General features: G+C 35.4%; 1 protein-coding gene across 4 annotated transcripts in view; it reads left to right on the forward strand.

Annotated features, from left to right (window-relative positions):
- Positions 1 to 12,840, forward strand: part of CHRM3 (cholinergic receptor muscarinic 3) — a 244,535-nt gene that overhangs the window by 216,936 nt on the left and 14,759 nt on the right. Inside the window, exon 1 of one of the 4 annotated variants that reach the window (XM_072333091.1) lies at positions 7,371 to 7,477. The exons of the other annotated variants lie outside the window; for them this stretch is intronic. The gene's annotated coding sequence lies outside the window, so the exon portion shown is untranslated. Of the gene's footprint in view, positions 1 to 7,370; positions 7,478 to 12,840 lie in introns of those variants that run through there. 4 annotated transcript variants of the gene reach the window in all.

Raw genomic sequence — 12,840 nt, forward strand, 5'->3', positions numbered from 1 at the left:
TTCACTTAACATAAATAGTGCTATACACTTAGTAAAAATTATTTTCTGATCAAACTTTATCATAAAATTTCATAGAATATCAGTAAACATTTTTAATCACAACAACCATGCATGTCGCTGTACTCTGTAGTCTGTTGAAGGGAACTGTGAACAGGAAAATAATTTAAAAATTAATAACTTGAAAAATATGAATGATTCCTTTCTGTGCCAGGGAATACTTTGTGCAAACTTGCTTTGTTAGGAATGATCTGCCTTTAGTGTCTCTGAAGAGCTCTCGGTGGCCTCCAGTGGAGATACAGGGCAGAGGAAAAAATGAAAGATGGGCAGCACCAGGAGTGTTAAAGAGGAGAGTGAAGGCCACTCTCAGTGTTTTTGCTGTTGCTTGTCAATTTGTTTATTTAGAGCACACATCCTTAGTGGTTGGTGTTCTGTAAAAGGAATAGGAAACTTCTGGATTTTACACCTGTAATCTCCCCTACCATCTGGAATATCTGCTTATCAGTGTCCATGAAAGATGATGGTGGGAAATATCCCACAGCCCAACTCCTGAGTTTATTCAAAGAGTTTCTGGGACTTGCAGGTATTCCTCACTGTTGTGCAGTTGTTGCAAAACAAAAACAAAAACAAAACAAAACAAAAAAAAAAAAAAAAACAAAAAAAAAAACCTGTTTTCCTCAAGCATCTGCAAGCATACAGGTGAAGGAGAAATCTGAGGTTACAAATTGTTTCTTCCTCAGAGTTGCTATAACCATGTTCAAAGCTGGATTGTTACTAACCTTACTCAGAGCAAATTATTACTAACCGAATGCTCAAGGCAAAACAGACCAAAGCTGCAAAAATCTGCCACCTCCTTACTTATGCAGAGATGTAATTCCAGCTGCTGCTTTCTCTGAGTCAGATGTGTATGATATCAGTGCTGAGAGAGTGAGTCTGGTACTGATTGCTTGAAAAGTAAAGCTTGAGAAAAGTTATTTCTAAGAACCACGTGTCTTGTGCTTGGGTAGGAAATAACTCTGGAATTATTTTCAAGGCATGAATAAGGAATCTGTCTGTAATTGGCATTGTCAGGAAAGGAGAGGACTAATAGCATTTTATAGGAAAGCATTTGTATTATTTCAAATTAGAGAAATTTGGAATTCCAATTTTGAAGCACATAAAACTAATAAATGCTCTAATAGGAACACGTTGGTATATATACTGTATTTCTCATGTAATAGTTGAAGTTGGATGACTAGTTCAATGTCTTTGATTACTTCTCCTAGTTATTTCTCATTTCACTTATTCATTATAAAAAGTGGTTATAAAAAAAATTAAAAAATAAGTATGGTATATATAAATGAAAGAAAATGATGCCAAACATTAAAAAAAAAAAAAAAAAAAAAAAAAAAAAAAAAGATATTCAAGAAGAACTGTATGTGTTTACACATGCTCTCATATGCAACTCTTCACTCCTAATTCATATGCTTATTCTTCACTGTCTTATCCCTGACAATAAACTGCTGCCTTTAGCAGGATTTTCCAGCAGTCACATTGATGTACTTACAAATTCTAGAGGGATTGGTAGAAATAGCCTCCATAATTCATGTATTAAACTTTTCATTTCTGCTATAATGCTCGTGTAACTTTTGCAAACCTATTTGTTTTGGCAAGCAGAAGCATGACCAAGTGTTTGTATAAATGTGTAAGTGGACAATATATTTATCCTAGGCAAGGATCAGGCTCATGATCTGTTTTATACAGATCTACTGCCAAACTAGAAAAGTGACATAAAGTTTGACAGAGGAATAGGTTTTACTGAGTAATAATTTTGTTTTTCATTGTTTAGGAAGAAATTGTTATCTACTTAAACGAGCTTCTTAAAAAAATAACAGACTGACAATGCAATGAAGTGTTTTTCTGGGTATAACTCAGAGCTCCAACTCAATGAGCTATCAAGCTGACAAAGTTTGAATGAGTGTGGATTTCAAGAACTTGGGCAGTGACCTATAGTAGAAAATATACTCTATAAATAATAATAATAGTAAATAAATAAATCCACAGTGTTTGCAGCATTATCCTTCTTCAAAAGCTAAACTAAATTATGCCTTGCTTTGCTGCAAAACGCGATCCATGGCTTCTGTGGCGGTGCTTGTTAAAACCCAGTTGGATTTTAGAATAAGTTTTCAAGGCTTTCAATGGTAGTATTTTTGATGTTTGCTTAGAGTAGATTGAAGTGTTTATAGAAAATAAAAAATGGAAGATAAATTAAAAGCTCTTTGAGACTTTAGGAAATTAAAAATTAATTACTTAGGCCCTGTGGACTTGTAAATAATTAGCAACAGTTCAGAATAATTTTTTCCAATTAGAGAAAGGACCTCAAAGTTGATCTTTGATGTCCTTTTCAACCCAGGCCATTCTAAGATTCAATTAAAAATTTGTTGGTTTTTTTTTTCTCCTCTGATGATTTACTGAGTCACAGAAAAGTACAACCTAAAGTCATAAAGCTTACATTTATGTAAGTCAATAATTTGATATTCAACATGAGCCGTTTTTGGTCTAGATGTTCTGAACCTCAAAGCACTTGTCCTATATGAGGGATGCTCTGAAAGTAATATTTTGTATTTTATTATGTTGGCCCACAATGTTGGAGATGGATAGTGGTAATGCAGCAATAGAGGGAGGACCTTTTCATCAATATTCTATCACATTTTGAAGCTGTAAGTAGCAGAGGGGCGGTCTGACAAAATGGCGTCTCATGTGGAAGTTTGAATGAAGTAAAGGTGTGCTACTGTATTTCTCCGTGTGGAAAAATTGGCACTCACTGATATTCACCAATGCTTGCTCAATGTTTCTGGTAACCAAACAGTGAATGTGAGCGCAGGGAGGGATGGGTGGTGTGTTTCAGCAGTAGCAACAGTGTTGTGAAAGACAAGCCATATTCCAGATGGCTATCACACTATGAAATGAAGAGTATTTCAATCAACTCACCCATGTGAATCAACTAATATTGGTGACTGAGCTGAAAACTGGTAATTTGTCACTCTATCAAGTTATATATAGTATTATATAGTTTTATTGAGCTCTTTGTATCTGTTGTAGTTTTTGTGAAAATAAACAGGTATTACATTCAGAGCGACCTGCATACAACAGACAAGGGTGAGAAACCAGTCTTAACACCTTGACAATTTTACCATAATTATTTTTCCATAGTTTCCATTTTTACCATAATTATTTTCCATAGTTACATAATAATTTTCAGAACTTGAAAAAAAATAGTTTGATTGTTAGAGTAAAAGATTGAGATGACCCTCAGCAGTGCAGAGTGACCCTCAGGGTTTCAGACTCTGAGTCATTCCCTGCTTTCTCACGTTTTTTCTCTTTGGAATAAATGGAAGCTTAGCTCTATAATTATTACTTTATTTCTTCATAAAATGTGATGAATTCATCCTCCAGACTGTGAGACTTCAGAAAAAACTTTAGATCTAGGTAATTTTCACAGATTTGATTTTAGCTATAATCCAAATCAGCATACTAAGGTATAGTTGTGGAACGGTACTTGAATTCCATACACTATATGTCAACAGTTTCTAACATCATATATGTGTAATCAGCATCACTTCATAACTAATTCAGGCACTCGATAGGATCCCATTGTTACTCCTGTACATTGCATAAGAGATTTGTTTGTGCACGTCAGCAGAGTAGCAAATAACTTGACACCTGTAAGCCTTATAGATAGAGCTGACTAGAAAGCTTTTGGTACAGCAGTTTCCTAAATACATTTTTCATGAAATAGAACATGAAATAGAAGAGTTCCTTATGAATATGTCAATTGTTGTGAAATTTTATCTGTGGAAAAAAAAATAATTAAAATGTAGACTACTGATTAATTACTGAAATTTAAAAAATTTCAATATTTAGAACACTGTCTAAATAATGACAATGAAATAATTTTTCTTTATTATCTTGAATTCCAAAGGAAAAAAAAAAAAAAAAAAAAAAAGACATTTTAAATTTAAACTATTGTTTCTTTATTCTACCAAAAGAAAAGTGATAGTATCTCTGAACAGAACTAGGGTTTTTCACATTCCCAATTGTATCCATGGTCTTATATCTTTTATACAACCTATTTTTTGTTATTATTATTATTATTGTTTACTCTTTCCTGAAAGATGCTGGAAACAACACTGCAGCTGGGAAAGTTGTTTAACAGACTAACTTTAGATGTCCAAGCGTATTTTACTTTCCTGTAAGGTATTAATTAGTTGTAACCTGGTAACCAAACCTGCATTCACTGAACTAGGAAAATGGCAACAGTATTTAGGTGCAGCCAGCAGGTTATACATCGCCATTTTGAATCTCTGCCATCAGTTGCCAAGTTATAGTTTTAGGTAAAACTATAGTTTTTAAAAAACTGATAAAAATAGGTGGAAAGTTAGGGAAAAAAGAAATTTCCTTTAAATGGTCAAGGTGTTGCAGGTGCTGAAGTCTCAAGGCAGCTGGACTTCCTCTAAATTCAAGGGGTTTATTTCATTGGAGACATAGGATCAATACCTGTCAGATAACCTAGTGAAAGTGTGAGGGAGACAATTTTGTGGTATTCAGGAAAATGGTAGTTGATTTGATATGATTTATTGAATACAGTAGATTTGTTGTAGTGTTCAGTAGATCTTGTCTTGCTATCTGATGATCGTGTGGTGGGTGAGGTGACTAAAGATCTCCACCGGGATTTATGCAGTGGTGCAGCTGTATTTTTTTTCCAGATCTGTCATTTTTTGCTGTTTTGAGTAAACTACCATCAAATAGTTGGGGAAGAAATTGGTGCACAATGATGTCCCTTTAGTATGTACGTGTTGGCTGACTGAGCTGGCAACTCACAGCATCCCTTTTCAATAGATATGTTTTCATGTAATATTTTCCAGTCCTTACTGAGCTGCACAATATGATCTGCAGGAAGTTTAAGAAAAAAACATGAGAAGTAATGAATGAGGCTGAGATAATTTGTGAAGTTGGGGGTAGAAATATGTTACGCTATGAACAATTAATACTATTATTTCACAATTATATTTTGCTATTTGGGTGTGTGGGTAGAGAGTGTCTCTGTAATTAGAGAAAAAATTCAAACATGGTGAAACAATAAATATGTGATGCTCTACTTTGGGGAACTTTATATAATACATTTCCAGTGTTTTAAATACACACTCTGACGGATGTCAGTAAAATGGAGTATCAGCAGGATTTACTCACTGTGGATCCTAAAAGCTCCTGTGTAAAAGCTGCATATTAATCAAACTTACATTTTTATATGTTTGTTTGTTTTAAAATTGAGTAACATTAAATTCAGTTGCTTTTATTTTTCAGGCATCTCATCCATGTCTCTGTATGTAGTCCCTACAGAAAATATAGTATCTAGAAATATAGTACATTTAAATACATCTTAAATCTATGACAGATTTAACTCAATTTAGGATGACTGGGGCATGATGACATTTAAATGCTTTTCTAAATGAAGACCATACTTCTACAACAAAAAGTCTGAGGGTCACATCAGGGATAATCAAATCTGCACTCCAGTTTCCATCAGACAGTTCTCTTCAAAGTGCACTTTGCCCAGTGCATAAGTTTTAATGGTTTAATCATTTTGTCCTGACTGCACTGTTTTGGATGGTGATATGGTTTGGTTTGATTCATTTTAATTTGGTAGCAGAACCTTGTTTTTGGCCAGCATATGTTAATATACAGTATTCTGTAATAACTTCAATAGCAATTCAGTAGCACTGACCAGTTGTCAGTAATTGTTTCTAAAATTGTTGCCAAAGGAAGAAGTATCAAAATCTTGAAACAAGACTGTCAAGGGTGACAATGTTGGAATCCTGCACTTAGTCAAAAATTGATAGGAAACAGTTATCTGGTAAGACACTACCATTTATTTTTTAACCATGCTTGTAATATCCTTATAGTGGCAAGTTTGTGCATGACAACAAACCCAACATATATCTCTCTATGTAAGTATATTAGGACCACATGATCCAACCATGCAACAGACCTGCATGCAAACTTCTGCTCGCAAATTATTCGTCTGTTCTGTATAATAACAGTCCAGCAGATTTTGTCATCCATCCATTCATTCTCTGTCTGCTACATATAGTTCAGGATTAAAGCATTATTATTTATCCAGTGCTGAATTGCAACATAGCCAGTTTTCCTCATCTTTCACTGGCTGCTTGAAGTCTAGTTGGATATATGCTATCAGTTATTTTAAAGAAAAATAAGGAGAAAAGTTATTTTTTATGTACATCCCTCATTTACTTTATTTTGGCCTGCATACAAAGGCAAATCTTACCCAAGCATGTAGAAAATAACAGCTTGATCTTGAAGATCGTGTCTTCGTGCTGACTGGTTAAAACATAGGAAATATAGCAAACTATTGTTATGCATTAAATCTTGCATATAGTTTTGATGCAGTTTATTAAATAAATTTTCAACATTGTTTTGCAAGCTATGATTCTAAACTCTGTAGAGAAATAAACAACCACAGACAATATAGGCAAGCATATTCAAAAGCAATTGTTTCCTGTTGAGTGGATTTGGAATGAAGAAATTTAATATCACTTTTACAGGAAATAATTGAAAAATAATCCTTATTTGCTACATCAACTGATTTGCATTTGTGAGTTATTAGAACAAATCACTAACAAGAGTAGTGGACTTTTATTCATATTTTAGATGGTTGAAAATAAATATGCAAGCTAAAATTAAAAAATAATAATAATAATAATAAATGAGAACTGTAAAAATTTGCAGGGAAGTCATATATAAGCACAGGTATGGGGAACCTCCATAAGTCTATGTATATTTAGAAGAGAATAGGCTGAAGATCTTAGGGCAAGAAAGGGAATTATTAAAAAGAAAACAGCTTGTTATTTAAAAGACTAAATCCAAATGTATTAAAAATGTAGAACATTACAGCCTGGAAGGGAAGGACTCCAGTTCTTTAGCATAACTCTAATGAGGACAGTGAGACAATCTACAGACACACAAAGCTATCTGCGCTCTGTGGCATTTTCCTATGAGAAAACCTTTGCAGGTTACATTTCAGGTTTTATTTGTTTCCAGAAGTCAGAGATTTTACAAAGTCACATAAAATAGAGACAATAAGTGCCAATCTATTAAGCCAGTTGAAGGGAAAAACAAATTGTCACAGTTAGGAGTGATCTGAATTTCCCCACTGAGTCTGCTTGTGCTATACTGAGCATGCCACTGAGCATGAGCTCAGGGAGCAGAATCAGAGTCCTGTTGATTCTGCGAGTGACTAATAAGCTGTGATGGCATCACTGAAGAGCTATAAAGGTATCATTATTCGACTTGCATTTCTCAAATCAATTTTTATCTAGACATGCAAACTAAGGTTTGATATTTACCTGGATTCAAGAAAAAGGTCAGATTAAATAACTAATAGCTATTTCCTATTAGCTTTAAGGAGATATCTTCAAAAGGTGTAAGTATTACAGTATAATTTATTTGGGATTTGCTCATCACTATTAGAAAACTGGATTTTATACCCACTCATAAAAATAAGGGACTAAAGTGACTTCTGTTAGGAACAGAGACTGTTGTAGCCTACAGATTGCTTTAACCATGCTGTGCTGCTTTTGTGTGTGTACATGCGTGCACAAGGGCCTCGGTGCCATAGCATATACAGTAAATGTCTTTTGTTGCATGGAACAGGTCTTTTGTTGGGGGGAAAGTGCTGGCATGTGAACTGTCCATTACATCTTCAAGGGAAGCAGAGGGATTTGTTGTTGAATTATTTGGGAATTTCTTTAACGCATTTATTAAGCTTCTCACCCCTCTTATTTTATGAAATGTAAATTATTCAACTGGAAGAAAATACAGAAGTCAAAACTGAAAAATATGTTGAAACAAAGTTAATGTGAGATTTTGGGATTTGTATTAAGGGCATTTCTTGTAATTGTCAAGATCTATTATTTTCCAGCTGCCATTTTTTTTCAAAGTACATATGCTTTTCCTAGTTCTCAGAAAAGGTTTTCATCATTTTTTATGAAAAGAAAAGAAGTACTGATGGGTAGAGAGTCTCTAGTGAAAAATGAATTCATCTAGGTCCTGTAATTTGAAAATTATTTCAAATAGAAAGAAGTCGTGTGTTTTATTACTCCTTTTGAAGTAAGCCCTGCAAATAGAATAGCAGAAACACATATATGCTGACACTGGGTGTTTCAGAAATTGTTTACTGTGGTACATTAACAAATTCTTGTTTTTGCCCTTGCCTGATACAATTTACCTGTATATTGGCAGCAAAAGTCACTTTTTTTCCTGTGAGTGAGTAAATGAGTGATAAAGGACAGATAAAGGGCAGAAATGCACAAGTACCATCAAACTCATCTTTGACTTTTAATATTCTGCAGCTGATGTGGAATGTTTCTCTTGCAGTTGAAAGCACAAAAAACGTGGGCATATTGATAGGTTTACATGAATCCTAGAGACATGTAACTTATTTGTATTCACTAATAAACTGAGTCTTGGAGGATGCTGACTGTACGGCGGGTACGTTTTCAGCTGGGAACACCCTCAGTTAGGAATTAATGAGAGGTATTGATGGGGAAGCAGAGGCATTTGGAAAAGCAAGCTCAGATCAAAACAGGTTACAGTGAGATTCATGCAGTATCGTCCATTTCAATTGCTAAGGTAAATACTAACACATAGCGGAGTGACTCTTGTTCCAAACAGTCTTTTGTGGATACGTTTTCCTTTTTTGAAGTCTTGATAGTTCTCTGGCAACAATTAAGTGTCAACTATTAGGTGAATATTATATTCTTCAAGATCAGACTTTGACATTCTTATATGAATTCACCGACCTCAGTAATAATGAATATAATCATAATCTCTCGGACTGGGCTATGTTTGGTGATGATTAAGGGTAGGATTTTTGAAAAAGCTATAGGCTGTGGATGCTAAATGCCTATTCAGAGTTAATAGGTACTTTTCACAGATGGATAGATATTTCATTTTTCACCAATCATTAAGTTAGAAACATTGGTGATAGGACCAGAGGGAATGGTTTCAAGCTATGGGCAGGGGAGAATCAGGCTGGACATTAGGAGGTATTACTTCTCAGAAAGGGTGGTCAGGCAGTGAAATGGACTGCCCAGGGAGGTGGTGGAGTCACCGACCCTGGGGGTGTTCAAGGAAAGACTGGATGTTGTGTTGAGGGTCATGCTTTAATGGGAGCTATTAGTAATAGGTGAACGGTTGGACTGGATGATCTTTCAGGTCTTTTCCAACCTTGGTGATTCTATGATTCTATGATTATTTTTGACACACAGTTTTGAGAATGGCAGGGAAATTCAGCACCATTTTGATGATAAATTCACAATATAGCAAATAATCTAGAGAAGTCTGCTGTGACCTGTATAAATGATAGTGATTTGATGAAGTACTTCATGCTTACTATAAATACAAAGTAAATAATAAAAGCATACTCAGATGTGATTACATCTAAGCTGATGCCCCTAAGATTTTCTGTCACTGAGTGTATTTCCAACCTGATATAATGGAGTTTGTTACTACTAGCCATCTGATACATAGGATAGCTGATTCTGACATAATGTAGACTGAAATGTACCTTAAAAACATAAAGGAATGATGAAATATTGCTTATTTTAATGTTTCTAAGTAACGATCATTACTGTTTTAAAACAATCATATTGAGAGACAAGTTCCTTATCTCTCAGTGTTGCTGGCATTGTTACGATAAAATATGCCAAATCTATATTCTCCGTGAAACATTGTTTAGGCTTTGCTGCCCTAGGAAGCATAAATTCATCTGGCATAAGTATTTTATCTCTTAAGGGAGACAGCAGCCAATGATTATGTATTGACATAAGAACAGAAAAGGGATGCTGAGCTACCTAATCTCTGAAAAGCCCTTAAACATTGCTTCCAGCTGTTTGCTGTCACACCACCACTTCCAGTCTCTTTGGTCTGAGTATGTTACAGTGACGTGGATCCTGCTTTTTTTATTCATAGGTGTAGTTTAACTCACTGTTTCAAAGTTGAATTAGTCTTCTGCCACAGGGGGCAAAAATATCCTCCTGCTATTACTGACTTATCCTAACATGTTTTCTTCGAAAGCTCATACTATTGAAACAAGTTGGACAGACTTAAAGTGTAAAAATAACAATATTGGAGAGAAGAAGAAAAACAGTGTGGGTGCCCACTTTACACTGTATTTTGTTTTGCTAAAGATTTAGCTTCTTCTAGAATTCTGTGCTAATAAAAAGTCTATTTAACATGTTTGGAAAGAAATGTCAAGAGTTCTCTCAAACAAAAATCTATAGCAATAAAAGCTGCGTCTTTCCCGGGAGATGAACTAGACATTCTGTTCTGACTGAACACTGGTGTGATATTTCTCGCTGTCAGTACAGTCATAAGGGTTAAAAAGTTTGATACATAAATGAAGATTTTTATGTTGACCAGAAGGACATTCTGTTGTTTACCTGTTTCTGTATAACAACTCAGCTATATTTTGCATGCCTGAAAAGCAAGCAGTTTTGCATTTTACTGCACAGGGATTTAGTGGAGGGAACACTTCTTGCATTTTGTCTGTTTATTTGGATGTCTGCTAACATACCATTGAAGTACAGAGGATAGGTCAAGATGCAGGATTCTGGTAGCTACAGGTATGCTTTTATAAAATCCCATGCAGTCATTGCTAGAAACACTGCATAAATGCAGGAGTTCATACATATTCGTGCATGGTTCAGTCTCTGCTGTCTAAATCAAATATGCTGGTAATAATCATACAGTGCACGTGTGTTTGACCTCATGAAGACCAAGATTTTTCAAGTGTTAACACAAAGCTCACATGGTCACTTTCATAATAATATGATTATATGCCTTGTACATCCCTTCTGGACTTAATTATCACTGATGTATGATCATAACTTAAAGAGAAAAGATAAGAAGTCAGGATGTGGGCTTCAGTCTCTTATCATATTTCAGCACAGAGCTGCTAGACGACCCCCTTCCAGTTTCCTCTCATGTGCCTTCCCCCTTTGTTTCATGCCTGCACAAATAAATCCAAGCAGTGCAAATTCCTCACGTGCATGAGTTTGCTAAAATATCAATCACTCACTCCCTTTCAGTGACCACAGCCTCCCAGAGTGGCCAGTACCAGAATGAATTGGTTCGAGACTGGTAGCTTTTATCATGGGGAGAATCAAGGTATCAGATGGGTCATTGTTTATCTGTGCTATTCTTCTGCTACAACAGTTCACTGATGCGAGGATAGGCCTGGGAACAACTTGCTTTCCTTTTTCTCGTCTGTAATTTTTAATGTCGTCTTGTTATATTGAGTTTTCCCCACCACGCTTTCTCTCTGATACCGACTTGGGGAGGTTTCATGCAATGGCTGTGTCAGGAGCCAGCATGGTGGATTTCCTTGTCCTGATGGTGCTGTGCACTGTTGCAGCTTAAGCACAGGAGGAAGGACTTAACCTGGAAGCTTGAGCATTCCTCTGCAGTCATCTGGCTTTGGCTCACTGAGCTGAATCCCTGGCTTCTCCATCACTCATGCTCTCTTGGGAAAACCAGTTCTCATTTTAGCTCTGTTCTTCATGCTGCTGTACCAAGCAACTGCCATCAGGTCTGAACCTCATCTGAAATAGTGTATATCTGAAGCAACTGGGTGAGGGATTTATTTGCTTATTTATTTATTTATTTTGTATAAAGTATGTGTTTCCTGAAAGTCTGAGGGGCAGTCGACTTTTCCTCCTCTTGCTAAGGTCACCACTGGCACTTCTACTGTCACACATGAAAAATGAGGCATTGATTTGTTTATAATATATACCAAAGCAATTGTGTGCACTCATCTCTGTCTATAAACATCTGATATTATTAACAGAGACTTTGTCCTTCCTTTCCTACTCTTTGGATTTGTCTTTGTTCAATGACAAGCAAAAATTTACATTTTTTAGGATTGGGGCTTTTTTTGTTATTTTTTTCTTTTTTTTTCTTTTTAATTTTTATTTTTATTTTACTGGTTAGTGCTTAGAAATTATTGGTTGCCCCTGAAAACTATTTTGTCATCCAAAATGTTACTAATATACATATATGGAGATAAAAAGAAAATATTTAGTATTTGTGGCTGAAAATATGGTTCTTAAATTCAAAGGCTGAGAGAATTAATGTGAGCATTAAGAAAGCAGTGATATAACAGTCCATGGAGAAAGAATCAACTGAAGATTTCATAGATTTGCTCTCTGGATTGGAACTGTAACATGCCAGATTTGCTGCTCTGAATAGACTTTGGTAAAACAGGAAAAGGCTGCGTAGTAACTCAGTTTATTTTGACATTTTAATCTTGGTAAAAATAATTGTTTAGTCAGGACTGTGTGGAATATGGTCTCAGTTTTCCATCACAAATATGTTTGGGAAGTTCTGTAGTTTCAAATCTTTTCTATTCATTTTGAATAATCAATTACCAAGAATGCTAATTTCTCAGGAATGAAGCTACGAGGCCCAAGTGTTCTTGATATCTTCACTCTGGTACACCTGAACTCCTCTCATAACAGTAGCTATAGTTGCTTATCTAGCCTTGATAGCTTACAGAGCAAGCCACAAGGACTAGCATGGGAAGTGGTAGGACTGAGAACAGAAAATTGCTGCTCCATTCTAAAACAAGTGGAAATGTTCTTTTACCTCAAGTGATTTTGTTGCTATGTTTAGATACAAGAAGTTCTTTCCCAAGAGAACCTGCATGCTTTCCTTGCTTTCCATGCTGACTTCAGGTTCCCAGGATTAGTTATCACATTCCATTTTAGTCATCTTTCTACCATGCTT

The sequence above is a fragment of the Excalfactoria chinensis genome, chromosome 3, assembly GCF_039878825.1.
Source record: "Excalfactoria chinensis isolate bCotChi1 chromosome 3, bCotChi1.hap2, whole genome shotgun sequence".
NCBI classification, from domain to species: domain Eukaryota; kingdom Metazoa; phylum Chordata; class Aves; order Galliformes; family Phasianidae; genus Excalfactoria; species Excalfactoria chinensis.